Source organism: Platichthys flesus, chromosome 9 (genome assembly GCF_949316205.1).
Source record: "Platichthys flesus chromosome 9, fPlaFle2.1, whole genome shotgun sequence".
Classification (NCBI taxonomy): domain Eukaryota; kingdom Metazoa; phylum Chordata; class Actinopteri; order Pleuronectiformes; family Pleuronectidae; genus Platichthys; species Platichthys flesus.
Window position 1 is genome coordinate 7,205,325 of NC_084953.1, and position 13,608 is coordinate 7,218,932.

A 13,608-nucleotide genomic window follows, 5' to 3' on the forward strand; every position below is an offset into this window, starting at 1 on the left:
TTTGATGGGGTGGTGACATTTTCATGCTAACGGAAAGCAGGTTATAAAATGAAATGATCCGCTCTTTACTGTTACAACACCTCGCATTTACAATGAGCAGCTTGCCTTAAATGTGAGATCATTACAGGGAAGCAGGTGCTGGTTAGATGGTGGTAAACACTGCAGTAAGTGCTGCAGTGTTTGTGTGGCCGGTTCTCGTTTCATGTCATTTGCTCGTTGACACAAACGGATGTTTTTGCTGCAAGAAACACAAGAGTTGTCATCTTTTGTTTCCGCCCGGCTTAAAGATGCGTTGAACCATTATAGTGACGTCAGTCCGATCTTATGAAGTGGATCTGAGTATCAGTCATTAAACGACAAGTAAAATCAATCTTCTACATTGTCTCAGTCATGCAGGGCTGTTGACTGAAATCCCTTGTCTTGCTTGATATATTGATGTTTTTGCTGCTGTGCTGTGACCCAGGAGATACACCATGTCATTGATTTATCAGAAGGTCGGTTGTTCGATCCCCTTGGTCCTCAAGTCCAGTCCTGTCCTTGGGCAAGAGAACAGAATGCACGCAAAGATTGGACCACAAGACCGCTCCCAGAAAGTGAAGCCAAAGTATCTTGGTCCCCACTTGGTGGCTGGCTGAGGTATAAGTCATAAATCCAGCCTCCACCATGTAAATGGATGGGACATAAATCAAAATAAAAAGGCGAAGTATTAATCAAATACATTTTTCTCAGAGATGGGTTCTCTCATTTTTGGTAGCTACACACTAATGTACCGTGGCTCCATCCCTCGATCACTACTGCGCAGATCCGGCTGCAAATGAACAAGACAGCAGCGCTTGTATCCAGGGTATTAAATCTTCATTTCTGGATAGTGGAGGCAAGTGTAGACACGTCGTCCATCTTTATAAAGGGTCTATGGGTAGGAACCCCAAAATTGCCCCTGACGGCTGAACCTACAATGTGTGAATGGTGTGTGAAAGCAAAAGTGCCGTATGGGAGGTATGAGACAAGGTCCCATGTGCGTTGTGAGGTTTGCAGATATAACATTTTAGAAACAGAAAGTCTAATATCAGTAGTTCTGAAAAACAATGTAACTAAAAGATTGGATCAGAGTTGCTATCATGTTTTTAATCAGTAGAGTCAAGGACTTATTTCTTGGATCAAGTTAATCCAAAAACAAACAGAGAGCCGCACACTATGTTGAATTCATATCCGTTTAGTGACGGATGAGAGTGGCTGCTCCCTCTATCCAACAGCTGTGTCTTTTTATTACCTGATCCTTGCTGGCTTAATTTTTTTTCCACATGCAGAGATGAACCCGTACATGTACCACCGGTGCTATCAGACACCTTCAGGGGATTATACCCCCCTCATAATTATGCAGCTTTTAGATACATATCCACATATCGTTAGATGTGGGATGCGTTAGGGGGATACGAACATTGTGATAAACCATCTGTTTTCCATGTGGTGATTCACTCGCCCTAGATTCTCAAGTTTTTAAATGGTTTAATCTGATCAACGATAAGGCCTCTTTGCCTCCAGTCAACCATCTTCTAAATCCCCATTTGTGCCCTCTGGAAGTTTACACGTTCCCATTTATAGCCAGGGTGATTATCAAACTGTAAGCAGAAAACGATAATGCACCCTCTGGAGCTTAATGCATTCCAAGCATAGAGAGCTCTGCTGGTGTTGGCCGTCTCCTGCCTTGTGTGGAAGCAGAGACATGTCACAGAGACCGAATCAGTGGGTCTAGGATCCATTCGCTGCGATCGAAGTGGAGTCAATATCCACCCTTGTCCAATGTGGACCTGATATTCCTTTCCGTGAAGGAAAAAGAAGGATTCAAGTGCATTTGGTCACCCTGTCCTTCATGCTCTCCGAGTGTACTGACGAGGCCTGGATTCCATTTCTTTGGTCGCTAAGCTAAGCCGGGAGGAATACAATGACCACGGTAATGTACGCTGTTTTTAGCCCCAGTCGTAGGAAATTGCTCCACATTAGCCACTGTGCAGCCTCTAGAGAAGGTTAAAGGCCTATGAAAGTAGAGCGTACAACACATGGGGGGGAGAAAAGCTTGTTCCCCTGCAGCTAATATCCAGACGTATTATCCATGTCGGTGTTAGAGCGGAGCCAGTCAATGATAAGCAAGGGAGTTTTCAACCACCATCTCACAGATGCTTCCAGGCATGCAGTGAACCCCTTATATTTTCCTGAAATTTTCCAGAGGGGCTGTTTGTGAGGACGGAAATGTCAGAGTCAGGAGCTCCGTTTCCTGGAACCTCTCCCTTCAGCCCCCTAATAAAATGTCCCCATTAAAAACAAATCTCCAGGAGCTCAGAGCTTTTTGATCGGCCAATGCTGGTGACGATGTGCTGTAGACAAAAGTGCAAAAAATGTCCACAGTGGTAATTCATCATGTTCGACCTCCTGCTTGCTCTACCCGGAACCACCCTTCACCTTAATCTTCCTGACAACTTAAGGTTTTAATGAACTCATTTGACTTGGACAATCTCCTGCTGTGTTCTTAAACACTTTTCTGGACACTTTTGCAGAGTTCCTGTCTGAAAAGGCTTCAGACTTGTTTGGCGGGTAGAGTTCAATCAGTCCTCGTCATCTTCTCCTCAATAACCCTCTGCAGCTGGCTGAAGGTCAAAGTTAGACCTTAGCGGTAAGCAGCCAAATCTGTTTGTTCAAAGTAATGCACACTCAAAAAAACTCTGCAGTGAACTCAGCTCTTCTATTGCTTTTCTCTTTTAGTGGATTTCCAGCCTCTTTGTCCTGCTCTGTGTTATTTTGTTTGGTAAAGGCTTCGATCAGGACGGGAGTTTAACGAGGAACAAGATCAGTGTCAGCCTCCGCTCTTTATCACTGAAGCCCTGTTTCTCTGGAGAGGAAGTTTGAAGAGGTTTCTCCCCTGACATTTCAACTTAGTTCATCCATTGAATACTATATTTCCCCTTTTCAAGCCCTTTTCAAGCCCTTTTCTAATTTGTGTTTATTTAAATAATGGATTTACAAGAATCATACAAAGGGAGAAAAGCAATGGCCACAAGCAATTTTTGTATAGGTCCTTAGGGCTTTCTGCAATGTCAGTACCAATACCCTTCACTAAAAATCTATGGTGCCAAGGACCAACCTACCATAGTACTAAAGTATATAGTTTGGAAGAATCAGTTATGCGTAAACTCTCACTACTGTCGACACTATTTTGTTAATGAACTGTAATTCTCCTGCAAACATATATGTGCATTATAATTGTATATACAGATCTTGCTATAAAATGTGTTACTTTTCTGGGAGCAACACCACTACTCACTGCTTTAATTTAGTTCAACATCGCTCCAACTTTTATATTATTAAAGCAAACATACTTTAAGAAATACAAAATGAGGAAATGTTATGAGCAAGATGGTCAAACCCAATGTGCATGTTTTTATAGTTACAGTTTCAGTGGATTTTTGTCAAAACAAATAACAAAATACATTATTTTGTATACTTTTCGCCTAAAACAGACTTGAAAAATGTTGAAATGTTCCCCAGAATTTAAAAATAATTTATGTGTGTTTAAACAAAACTTAGCTACAAAACATGACTCATCCACTGATGAGGCTGATTACTTTGTTTGTCGGAATTATTATGCAAAAAATGCTGAACTGCTTTGAACCAACTTTGCTGACGGGATGGGGCATAAAAAGAATCATTAAGTTGTTTTATCTCCTCTACTGACTGTTGTTAGTGTACAAAGATAGTTTTCACTCTTTTTCTTTTTTTGCACATTTTTGTTCCTTGTCTGAAAAGACTCGTCAGATTCTGGCTCCTGCCTTTAACAGTGATTCGAATGTGCTGAAAGCCTCGCTAGCTGAGGGGGAACATTCTGTTCCAGCTCATATATTTGCACATCGCCAATGTTGACTGATGAAAACCTACAACGGTACAGCTCAGGCTTTTATTGTGGTGCCCCCTCATATATTTCCTCTGCCTTTAACCCCCTGTTACTTCTCACCAGTCCAAACCGTCAGATGCAAAACAACATATGCTAATAAATACATTATGTATCATCAGCATCATCATTTGTTTGTTGGTGACATGTCTTATAATCTTGTCTGGTGTTCTGCAGCTTTTACGGTGAAATGCACTGAGAGGGTTGGGATGTTTCTGATGATGCCTGATGGAATAGGCTTTGAAGGAAAGTCAACTGCTCTGCCACTGCTCCAACAACCATGTTTGCCTTTTGACCGAGAGATGTCAGCACCAGTACTTCTCTTCCTCCTGATCAGTGTTTATTGAAGCAAGAGTCCACAGCCTGTTCTTGTGTGACAGACTTTGAGTGTCTCCATTCAAACAGAGAAGAGTTATTCGTTTGTCTCTTTTTAAACTGGCGAGGCTTATTAGGGTAAAATCTCTTGCTCCAGTTGGGTTGAATTCTCTCAATTCTGCAACACTTTCAAATGATCAGTCACTTTGTAGTTTCAAATAAATCACAAAATGGTTAATTTACACAGCGTGAAAAATGCATTAGTTCGTTCTGTAACCCTTTTACTGACCGCCCGCACATTCTGCAGAAGAATATCCAGAGCAAAGTAAGTCAGGATGAAACACTGCTTTTATCAGGCTTCTTTTTTTCGAAAGGCACCAAAAAATCAAAGTCATTAATTTTCGTCTTCCTCTGCTCGTCATTGAGCGGGGAAGGAAATGGGAGGAACGGTGTGGTAATGTGGGATAATCACTGGTTCCTCCGAGCATTGATCAGACTCGGAGCCTCCCTCCCATCCTTCCTGTGAAGGGGTAGGATATCATTCTGCAGATCAGTGAGTCCATAGCCATCCGACTCAATGACTCACTGCTACAGTATCCCTTCTTTAAAACATTTCTTTCTCAATGGCTGCTGTACCCAGTTTAATTTCAGATGTGAATAGAAATACCCAGTTGCCTGACAGTTATTGGAACGCCCACTAGCATCTGTGAAGCTCACCATAGGAAATGTGTTTATGGTGGTTATCAGTTTTCTCATCCAATCCTCCGTATTTCAACCTGGTCTCTGTTTGTATTTATAAACAAAATAACTCAACAACAACCAACTTCTAGGGAATATTACTTGGGAGGGTTTCTCCAGGTGGTTAACTTTTGGAGCTGGCAATTGCTTTTTCTGGGAATGACACACGGTATGTTCTTTTAGATGACTGCCCATGAGCGGATACAGCAAAAGTGGTATCCACTGAGTTTTCACCAAGATTGCCTGTTTACTGAGGATGGTGAAAACTTAATGGATGTTTTAAAGGGCCGAAGGATTTCTCCCGGTGCTGATGTGTTGTTGAGTGAGATCAAAAGAGAAAGAGAGAGGTCTTTGAAATTATGTTAAAAATTGTTTGTATCATTGTGAAACTGTGGCAGGGGAAATTAAGTATTAAATATATATAAATTTTGCCTATAGAGTATATCATGTGCAGGAGATGTGTCGCCCCTCCAGGATTTTCATTATCTAATTACAGTATTAAGCCAAGTTCAAGCAAAGCTATTGAGCATGTTACCTTTTCAGGAATGGTTTGGCTCTGCAGTGATATTAAGCATTCTTCAGGGAACACAGAAATGACCACTCGTGTATGCTCACATCGTTGTTGGTTGTAATTCATGTCCCATTGTGCTGCATGTTCATCAGAAACCCGTCCTTCCACTTGGGCAGTTGCCGGACGCTCAACAAGGAGGTCTGTTTGCTCCACAATACTGCCATTCACTCTACACGCTATATTCATCCTCACCAATGGCTGATTCATAATTCGTAAAAAAGAAAAGCCAACCCCCCTGCCCTCCCAATCCCACTCAACAATGCTCAATTCAGCCAGTTGGATAACCAGTCTGTGGTAGCTGTCTGGAGGAGTAGTCTGCATCGACCGAGCTTGAAAGGATTCAACACCGTACGTTCATGATTATTACCTGACTGAATAGAGGTCATTATCACTTTCCTGATTTAACCCCGGCTTCCTAGCAAATATGACGGCTCAATCCCTGCTACTTGGCTTCTGCACTAACATAGCTCACACAAATAAACCCGCTTACCAAGAATGTAGCACCCATAACCCGACTTGGCAGAAAGAAAGCTAGAGTGGGAGATGAGAGAGTTAGATTTTTTTAGCCAAGTGAGGAGCGCAGACAATGAGTGATGCAAAGGAGAGAAAGCAGACAGGAAAAGTGATACTTCAACTATTCTGCTGTGAGAGCACTGTGGTGGATTTCTTTCTACATGGTCTTGCCTCGACCTCTTGGCTCTCAGCCATGGGTGGCTCCGGTGTCATATGCAATCTTTGTTATTCTTCAAGCCAAGGACGAGTCCCTGTTATCCTCCCTGTGCCTGTTAATGAGGAAACCAGAGTTCTGACATTCACCAGCATTGACATCTTCATCCCATTTTGTCACAAAGGCAGAACAGGAGCCTCTTATCTCCCTGCTGCGGAAAAAGGTCCTAATCTCACGTGCAGGTTTTCTAATCATGAAGCCGATGTCTCTTGGGATGTTTAAAGCCGGACTGTGCTCGCAGAATGGCTGTAGGGATAGAAATGTCTGTCTGTCCATCACTTTCATCCACAACTTCTGAATGGATTTTATTACTGTTATTATTCCCCTATTGAGGAACATAATTAGATTTTGTAGTTTTTTTTAATCTTGTGCCAGCATTAGGTCAGATTTTTGGGATGGTAGCACTAAAAGATGTTGCACATGATTAACATTTACTTCACTGAAGCATTCTTAGTTTTGTTTCTCTTTCATTTACTGTTCTAAATGAAAGAAACAGTTAAGTTCTAGTTTCTTTTAGAGGACTTACTGAAGCTTTCCTGTGTCTTGTTATAATTGAGGCAGATGTCATGCAAAGTGTGTCTCAGTTGAACTTTTTGACTTCAGTAAATGTGAAAGTAAGGTAAAAAAAGTCACCAGACGTTGGAATGAACAAAAACAGATTAGTAAAAGTCCTCCGGCTAATGCAATACATAATAACTTGTGTAAATGGATGGCAAATAATAAACAGACGTTCACAGCATATAGCATCTGGTGTGCAGTCTGTCAACTGTGAAATATATATGAATATGTGTGTATGTACTGTATGTGTGTGTGTGTATAAACATTTGACTGATTATTATTCATTATGAAAACACCTACACCAAATATTGAACCTTGCTGTCTGGAGCTTGTGTATGAAAGGAATTAGTAAGATCTTTGTTTATCTCCAGTTCTCTCAGTGGCCGTATTTACAACTGAAGCACCAGCGCCGTGTAGACCTCGGTTTATTTAGCACCCCCCCTCTCTTCTTTCCCTAGTTTCAAGACGTCGCCTATAGAAGCTGCATTTGCACAAAGATGTCAAATACCTCTTGAGCCTCTTGAGACAGTTGAGCGAGAGAGGGAGAGGAGAGCATAAGAGAGAAATTAATAAATAAAAAAAAGCAAGGAGAGAAAGAATGACAGCAAAGACTGACTTCTGACTGGGGGGGGCTGAAAGAGAGGATTTGGGTGAGAGAAGGAGGCAGTAATGGTAGTAGTAAAAATATAGAAAGAGAGAGGTGGATGGAGAAAGAGAGGCTTAGGGCTCTGTGGTGTGGAAGAGAGGAGCAGGTGGAGGTAAAGAGAAGCAAAGTGGGCAGTGGGAAGAGGAGCGTTCCTTTCGTCTACAACACATCTGTGTGTGCAGCTGCCAGTGGGAAAGAAAGATGCAATGAGGGATTGGAAGTGTTTGTTGATTTGGAGCCTTCAGTGTACGGCACCGTGCCTCGGGGGGGGGGAGGCGAGGTGGACGTTGGGATTAACGTGCGGCCCTAGTTATGTATGCATTGGATTGTTGCCCATGTTGTTTCTGGTGTGTGTGTCTGTGTGTGTGTTTCAATGTGAGCCTGTATGTAAATCTCTGCTGTGTGTGTTGTGAAGACAGACGTGGAGTTGGGAACAGGTTTGTGTGACTGGGAGAGTGCAGTGTTATTCAAAATCGACAATGGATGGAGATTATTCTAATTAAGGAAATATTACTGATGGAATCGTTCCAACAGGGTCAATTTGTTTCATTCGCACACTCAGTAGACGTGACAATGGAACTCTTTTCTTAGAGTTTGTGATCAAAAACCTTGTCTCTGTTGGATTCGTCTCTCGCTCTGTGTTTCAGTATGGCTGCTTGTTTGTTTCTATCTACCTCTCTCTGCTCTGCCGGATAAATAAAAGTCAAACTTCAATATGACTCGGGGCTGTGAAGATAATAATCAGATCTCCAGCCGCCGACGAAATACATGCTGCTGCCGTCTTTTTGTAGAGGTGCGTTTTGAAAGTACAAATCCTCAGCCAATCTGCACTGCAGGCCTCACCAAGTCAAAGAGGGAAATATTGTGTCCCCCTAAATTATGTTACCCATGTGTTGACATTAATATAATCATAGAGCATTTGTGCTAATTCAGCAGACATGTAATCTCGTGATTGGATAATTGGTGGATCAAATGCAGGACCCTCATCAAGCCCAGTTCATATCCAAGGCTTCTCCCATGTGTAATATTTCATAAAGAACTATACACTTAAAATCTGATGTCTAACTGTTATTATAATATTAATGGGCACTATTGTAATTATCTAAGTGTATGGTCTAAAACATTGCACGTGCCTCGAGGGTGTGTGAAATCCACTCTGCTGGTTAAACAGCATTAAAAAGGTTGCTGCATCAGGAGCATGGTCGTACCGAGTCTCTTAATTAATCATGGGTGTGCAATAAACACACATAAACATAAATCAGAATGTCATATCACACTCCCCTTAAAAGCCACGTGTGCTGGCAGCTTCACTATTCGCTATTAGAGGTTGTTTCTCTGCAGAGGGAGCAGATCTGCTCTAGTGTGACCGAGACCATCTGTGTGTGTTTGTGTGTGTGTGTGTGTGTGTAGGTGCATAGTAGCTATCATCTTGATAATCTTAAAATACCAGTGAAATACTGCACCACCATCTGTACTCCAGGTCGTTATTGGCTGGTGGAGCAATAACTTGCTGCTGCTTCAAGTGAACAAAGGACGACGTGTGCCTGACTCCTCATTTTAGGACCATGGGCACTTAGATACAAGTGTATTTGCTTTTTAAAGATATTTATTTGAATTGCATAATATCAGCTTTATCCATGGCGTAGTCAGACTCAGACTTCTGGGACAACATCAGAAAAACACACTTCTCGCCAGTTAGTTTGATTTGTTTCCTTCCACTGGTTGTATTGGTCACTTGTTATTGTTCAAGATTATTCATTGCAGTTTACATCGCTCCCATAGGTCCGTTGTTATTGTTTAGATTGAGTGACCACTAGTGGCTGAAGTCATATATTGTTGCGTTTAAACAATGTGTGTGACGAACAGGAAATGAAGACACTTGCATTGCGCTTGGCGTTGCTTTGCCTGCTGTGTTGTACAAGGTCTTACCTGGAAAATAAATCCCCTAGTCTATAGGAAGTAATGTGTTCTATAGCTACTGAAGCATCCACAGCAGCTTGTTTGGAAATAATCGGATGAAATGTTCAACCGGAGTCCCCGAGCGGCTCCCGGGCAAAAACCTAAAGCAATTACTCCCCATCTTCAAAATGAATGCCTGGAAAAAGAATAATTAAATGATCACTTCAACTGACACATTTTTTTATTCTCTTACACAAAATACCGCAGAGCTCACTTGTGTTGCTGTGACGATTATGCAGGAACATTCAGTGGAGAACTTTCAACAACTTCTACCTGACTGAGTTAAATCATCACTTGACCCAAGGCGGCTGCAGCCAAGCATAAAGAGCAGCCTGTTATCAAACCCAGTCACACTGCCAGCAAAGGCATCATCCAGTCTGTGACCTTCTTCATTTCCATGTTTGCCTGAGTTTCATAATCACTCGCACCCAATTAATCTCACACTGTGTATCTCAGGCTCACACTCGTGCACACAGACAAATACCTGCATGGTAACGCACAGAGTAAGTACCTCAGAGAAACGCTGAAGAGGGCGACTCAGATCAGAGAAAGACGCCCCGATGGTTACGACTGCCTGGCTGCTGTCTGATAAGCTGAAGCCCTCCAACACATCGCTGTGAAGGCCGTGGGTCGTGCAGGATGTGTCTGTATCACAGCGGCCAACCTCGTCTACACTGACCTGGTTTCCGAAAGGAGCTTTGCAAACACGTTTTTTCTCACGTAAACAACATTTGGGATCATGTGTAGTATGTCCTCTGCAAAGTGCCTAGGAATAATACCTGTCCTGATTTGGTGCTATACAGATAACCTCATACATTATACACAGAGATTTTAACTGTTATTTAAAAGACAGATTCAATATGGAATTTTGAAACTCTTAAAACTGTATATTAGATTTAGTAAAATCCATCTTACGCTGTGTGCAAATTTGTTGTGGCGCTCACTCTTTTCAGAATGAACACTAATGAGGTGAAAGTAGGTGAAAGCCATCAATACAAATTGATTGCTCTTGCTGAATCAATGGAGGGTGGAAATAATGAGACAAATGGGTTAAAGAAGGATTTTATGTAATGGACTGGAAATTAACAAGACGTGTTTTCACTGAACTGCACAAAAACAACTGTTATCGCCTTTTTTTATAAAAAACAATGGATCACATGACTGCTTGTGGGTGGAAACAGAATTATCACCTGACAGATATACAGCTGAGAGGGGGTTTTGTTCGTGGTTTGCAAAGAAACACTCTAAAGTCGTTTCCAGATGTGAACTCCAGAGAATTGTGTGGCGCATTTTCCAGAGATTGCCTTTAACAAGTGAGGAACGCAGCAGGAGATTCTCAAGGTCAGACGTGTTTACAACAGGACAATGTCTGACATCTGCAGATAACTTGCAGGAGGAGATGAATTCAGCAGGAAAAAGCATGCGTTTGTTTGCAGCACATCAGCAAATCGTCAGACCGTTGTTGTCTTTCCAGGTTGACATCTTTGTGGCAAGTTCCCATTCTCTCTTTTTCATCCTGACATATTTTAACTATTTTTGTTGTTTGTTGGTTTCAGTTTTGCGTCGTTGTGTGTTAGAAACATCAACATGCCCAGTCCTCTCACATGGACTCAATTTCCGACATTTTACTGGGGGGCTGGCAGGAAAAGATCCAAAAGAGGTCTAGAGCACCTGACTCTGATATTTGAGTTCGGTGTGTGTCTGAAAAAATACTATACACACAGAGTCACACAAACCTGATAGACAGGCCTGTCCCTGTGCAGTGAAACCTTGAAGGGTGATGTAGGTTGGTGTTCATGCTCAACAACAGAACAAAAGTACAAATGTATTCAAACCATCAGAGTACGCACTTAGAATTAAGTGTTAAAACCAGTCTGCTAACTGTTCCAGGAGAGAGAGAGAGAGACACACACACACACACACAAAGAGAGAGTGTGTGTGTGTGTGTGTGTGTGTGTGTGTTGCCCTCAGCAAATAATACAGTCCTCATTAGAATTGCTGTCATGTCGCAGCACGACCTGCAGCATTTCATTCTGAGCACAGGGAGGCGTCCGGTCTGGTTTCAGGATCCAGGAGAACCACACAAAGTTAGAAAACATATAAAAACTACCGGGCTGTGTTTCGTGTTGGACCCGCTGCGATGCTTGAAGATGTTCTTCGAAGGGGGAGAGCCGTGTGGAACCAGATAAAGTTGTCACAGCCTGTTTGTAAGTACTGAAGAGAAATCCTTTAAATAGTAATGAGACCTCCGAGTCAAGTTCTGTTTCGCTCCTCTGACACGTTTTGATCTTTCCTGACAGAAAATATCATCTCTAGCGAAATCAGTCGGTGGTTGAATTTTATGAAAACGCAGACAAGACGGAGTAGATGCAGAATACTGGGTTTTTATTTTGTTTTGTTGCCAGATGGTTCTACTTTTTACTAAATAGAGTGGAAGGAAATATGAGGAAATAAATTAAGACGAAGGAGAACCTGTTATTTCCCCTGATAGCTTCCCCTACCGAGTGTGAATGATGTGTGATAGAAAAGCACAGTAGACGTTAACACTATTTTAATGCTGCTTTGTATTTGTGTTAAACCACAATTTTTTTGGGATGGTGCATGTCCTGCAAACATGGAGCCACATTAACAGTAAACAGAGTTGTACCTCTGGCCACCTGATGGATGAATTCAATATTCTCTCTCCTTTTAGCTGTTTAGATCTCGACCATCAATCCATTATTTAAACCACTTATCGTTTTAAGCTGACATCGGGAGAGAGGCAGCGTAAACCCTGGTCAGGTCACCAGGATATCACAGGATATGACACACATTTACACCTACGTCCAATTACAATCTACAATTAACCAAAGCCTGTATGTTTTGGGGATTGTGGGAGGAAGTTGGAGAACCCGGAGAGAAACCATACAAACATGGGGAGAAAAGGAAAAACTCCAATAAGAACCCAGGCCAATCTGGGATTTGAACCAAGAAGTCAGGCAACAGAGCTATCCACGACACCCCCATGCCGCCCTGGTGTCGAGCAGGTCCTGAATAAAACATCAGGCTCATGCTTATTCAGCTAAATGCCTCACTGGGTCCCGACACTGACTTTGTCTGCAGGCTGGTGCTGTTCAGGCAGGTTAGCCTGCGTCTATCACAACACTTTAAAAGCAGCTTCCTGCTGTGACTGCAGTGAGCTTAGGGAGCAGAAACCTCCGCATTGATCCTAATAGATAAATCTCTGTTCAGCTGAAGGGTGCCGCAGAGATTTACTGATCATTACCTGTGGGTTCACCACTAATGACCCTCAATTACACTTTGTAGATCTACATTAATGCAGCTATCTGTGCTCACAGATCAGATTTTTCATCAAGTGCAAGAAATTGGCTTGCATTTGCCTTCGACTTTGTTTGTCCATCAGCTTTGTGTTGTGCGTATGCGCATCGTTTTCTGGGAATCTCCCACGTGTCCTTCTTCGTCTCCATTTCCAGGAAGTGTGGGGGGGGGGGATGACGTCCAAAATGATGTTTTTATGTGACATATGTTTATTGGTGCCGCAGAACACGAAGCGAAACAGTTTGATTTACGGCATCAACGGCAGTAGTGCAGGTGTCATGGTTAAATTTACAGCCTGCTGTTGCCATGACCTTCATGGGTGCATGGGTGTGGATTCGCTTCGCTACCTTATCAATCACAGTAAAATCGATATCCATCACTATCCTTTGTAATTTTAGTTTTTGTCTTTCCTATAAACATTAAAATAAACGGTATAGTGCGCGATCTCCTCTCCGCTTCATGTCTCCTCGGACTCGCCACGCCTCGGTGATCACAGGGCTGTTATAGGAGAGGCTTTCTCTCCAGGCCGCTGTCATTAGGATTCAGGAAAGTAAAGGACAGGAACGGTTTCAACAGACTTTTCTCTGACAGCTAAACGTTGTGGTCACAAAATGGCTTTATTCCTGTTTGAACTGTCTGTATCTGCTGCCGCCCTGAGCTACTCGTTGGCGGGAATCTGAGACTCAAGAGGGTCGGTTGCACACGAATCAGGTGTTAAAGTGAAGATAAGGTGAGGATATGGTTATCCAGCCCAGAGGATATATACAGGGTGTGTTATTTACCTTCAGTCTGCTATATGACATATAACTGTGTTATAATGTGAAACTACTGTTAGG

At 42.4% G+C, this 13,608-nt stretch overlaps 1 protein-coding gene across 1 annotated transcript in view; it reads left to right on the forward strand.

Annotated features, from left to right (window-relative positions):
• Nucleotides 1–13,608, forward strand: part of ano8b (anoctamin 8b) — a 36,400-nt gene that overhangs the window by 4,687 nt on the left and 18,105 nt on the right. The gene's annotated exons all lie outside the window — the stretch shown is intronic.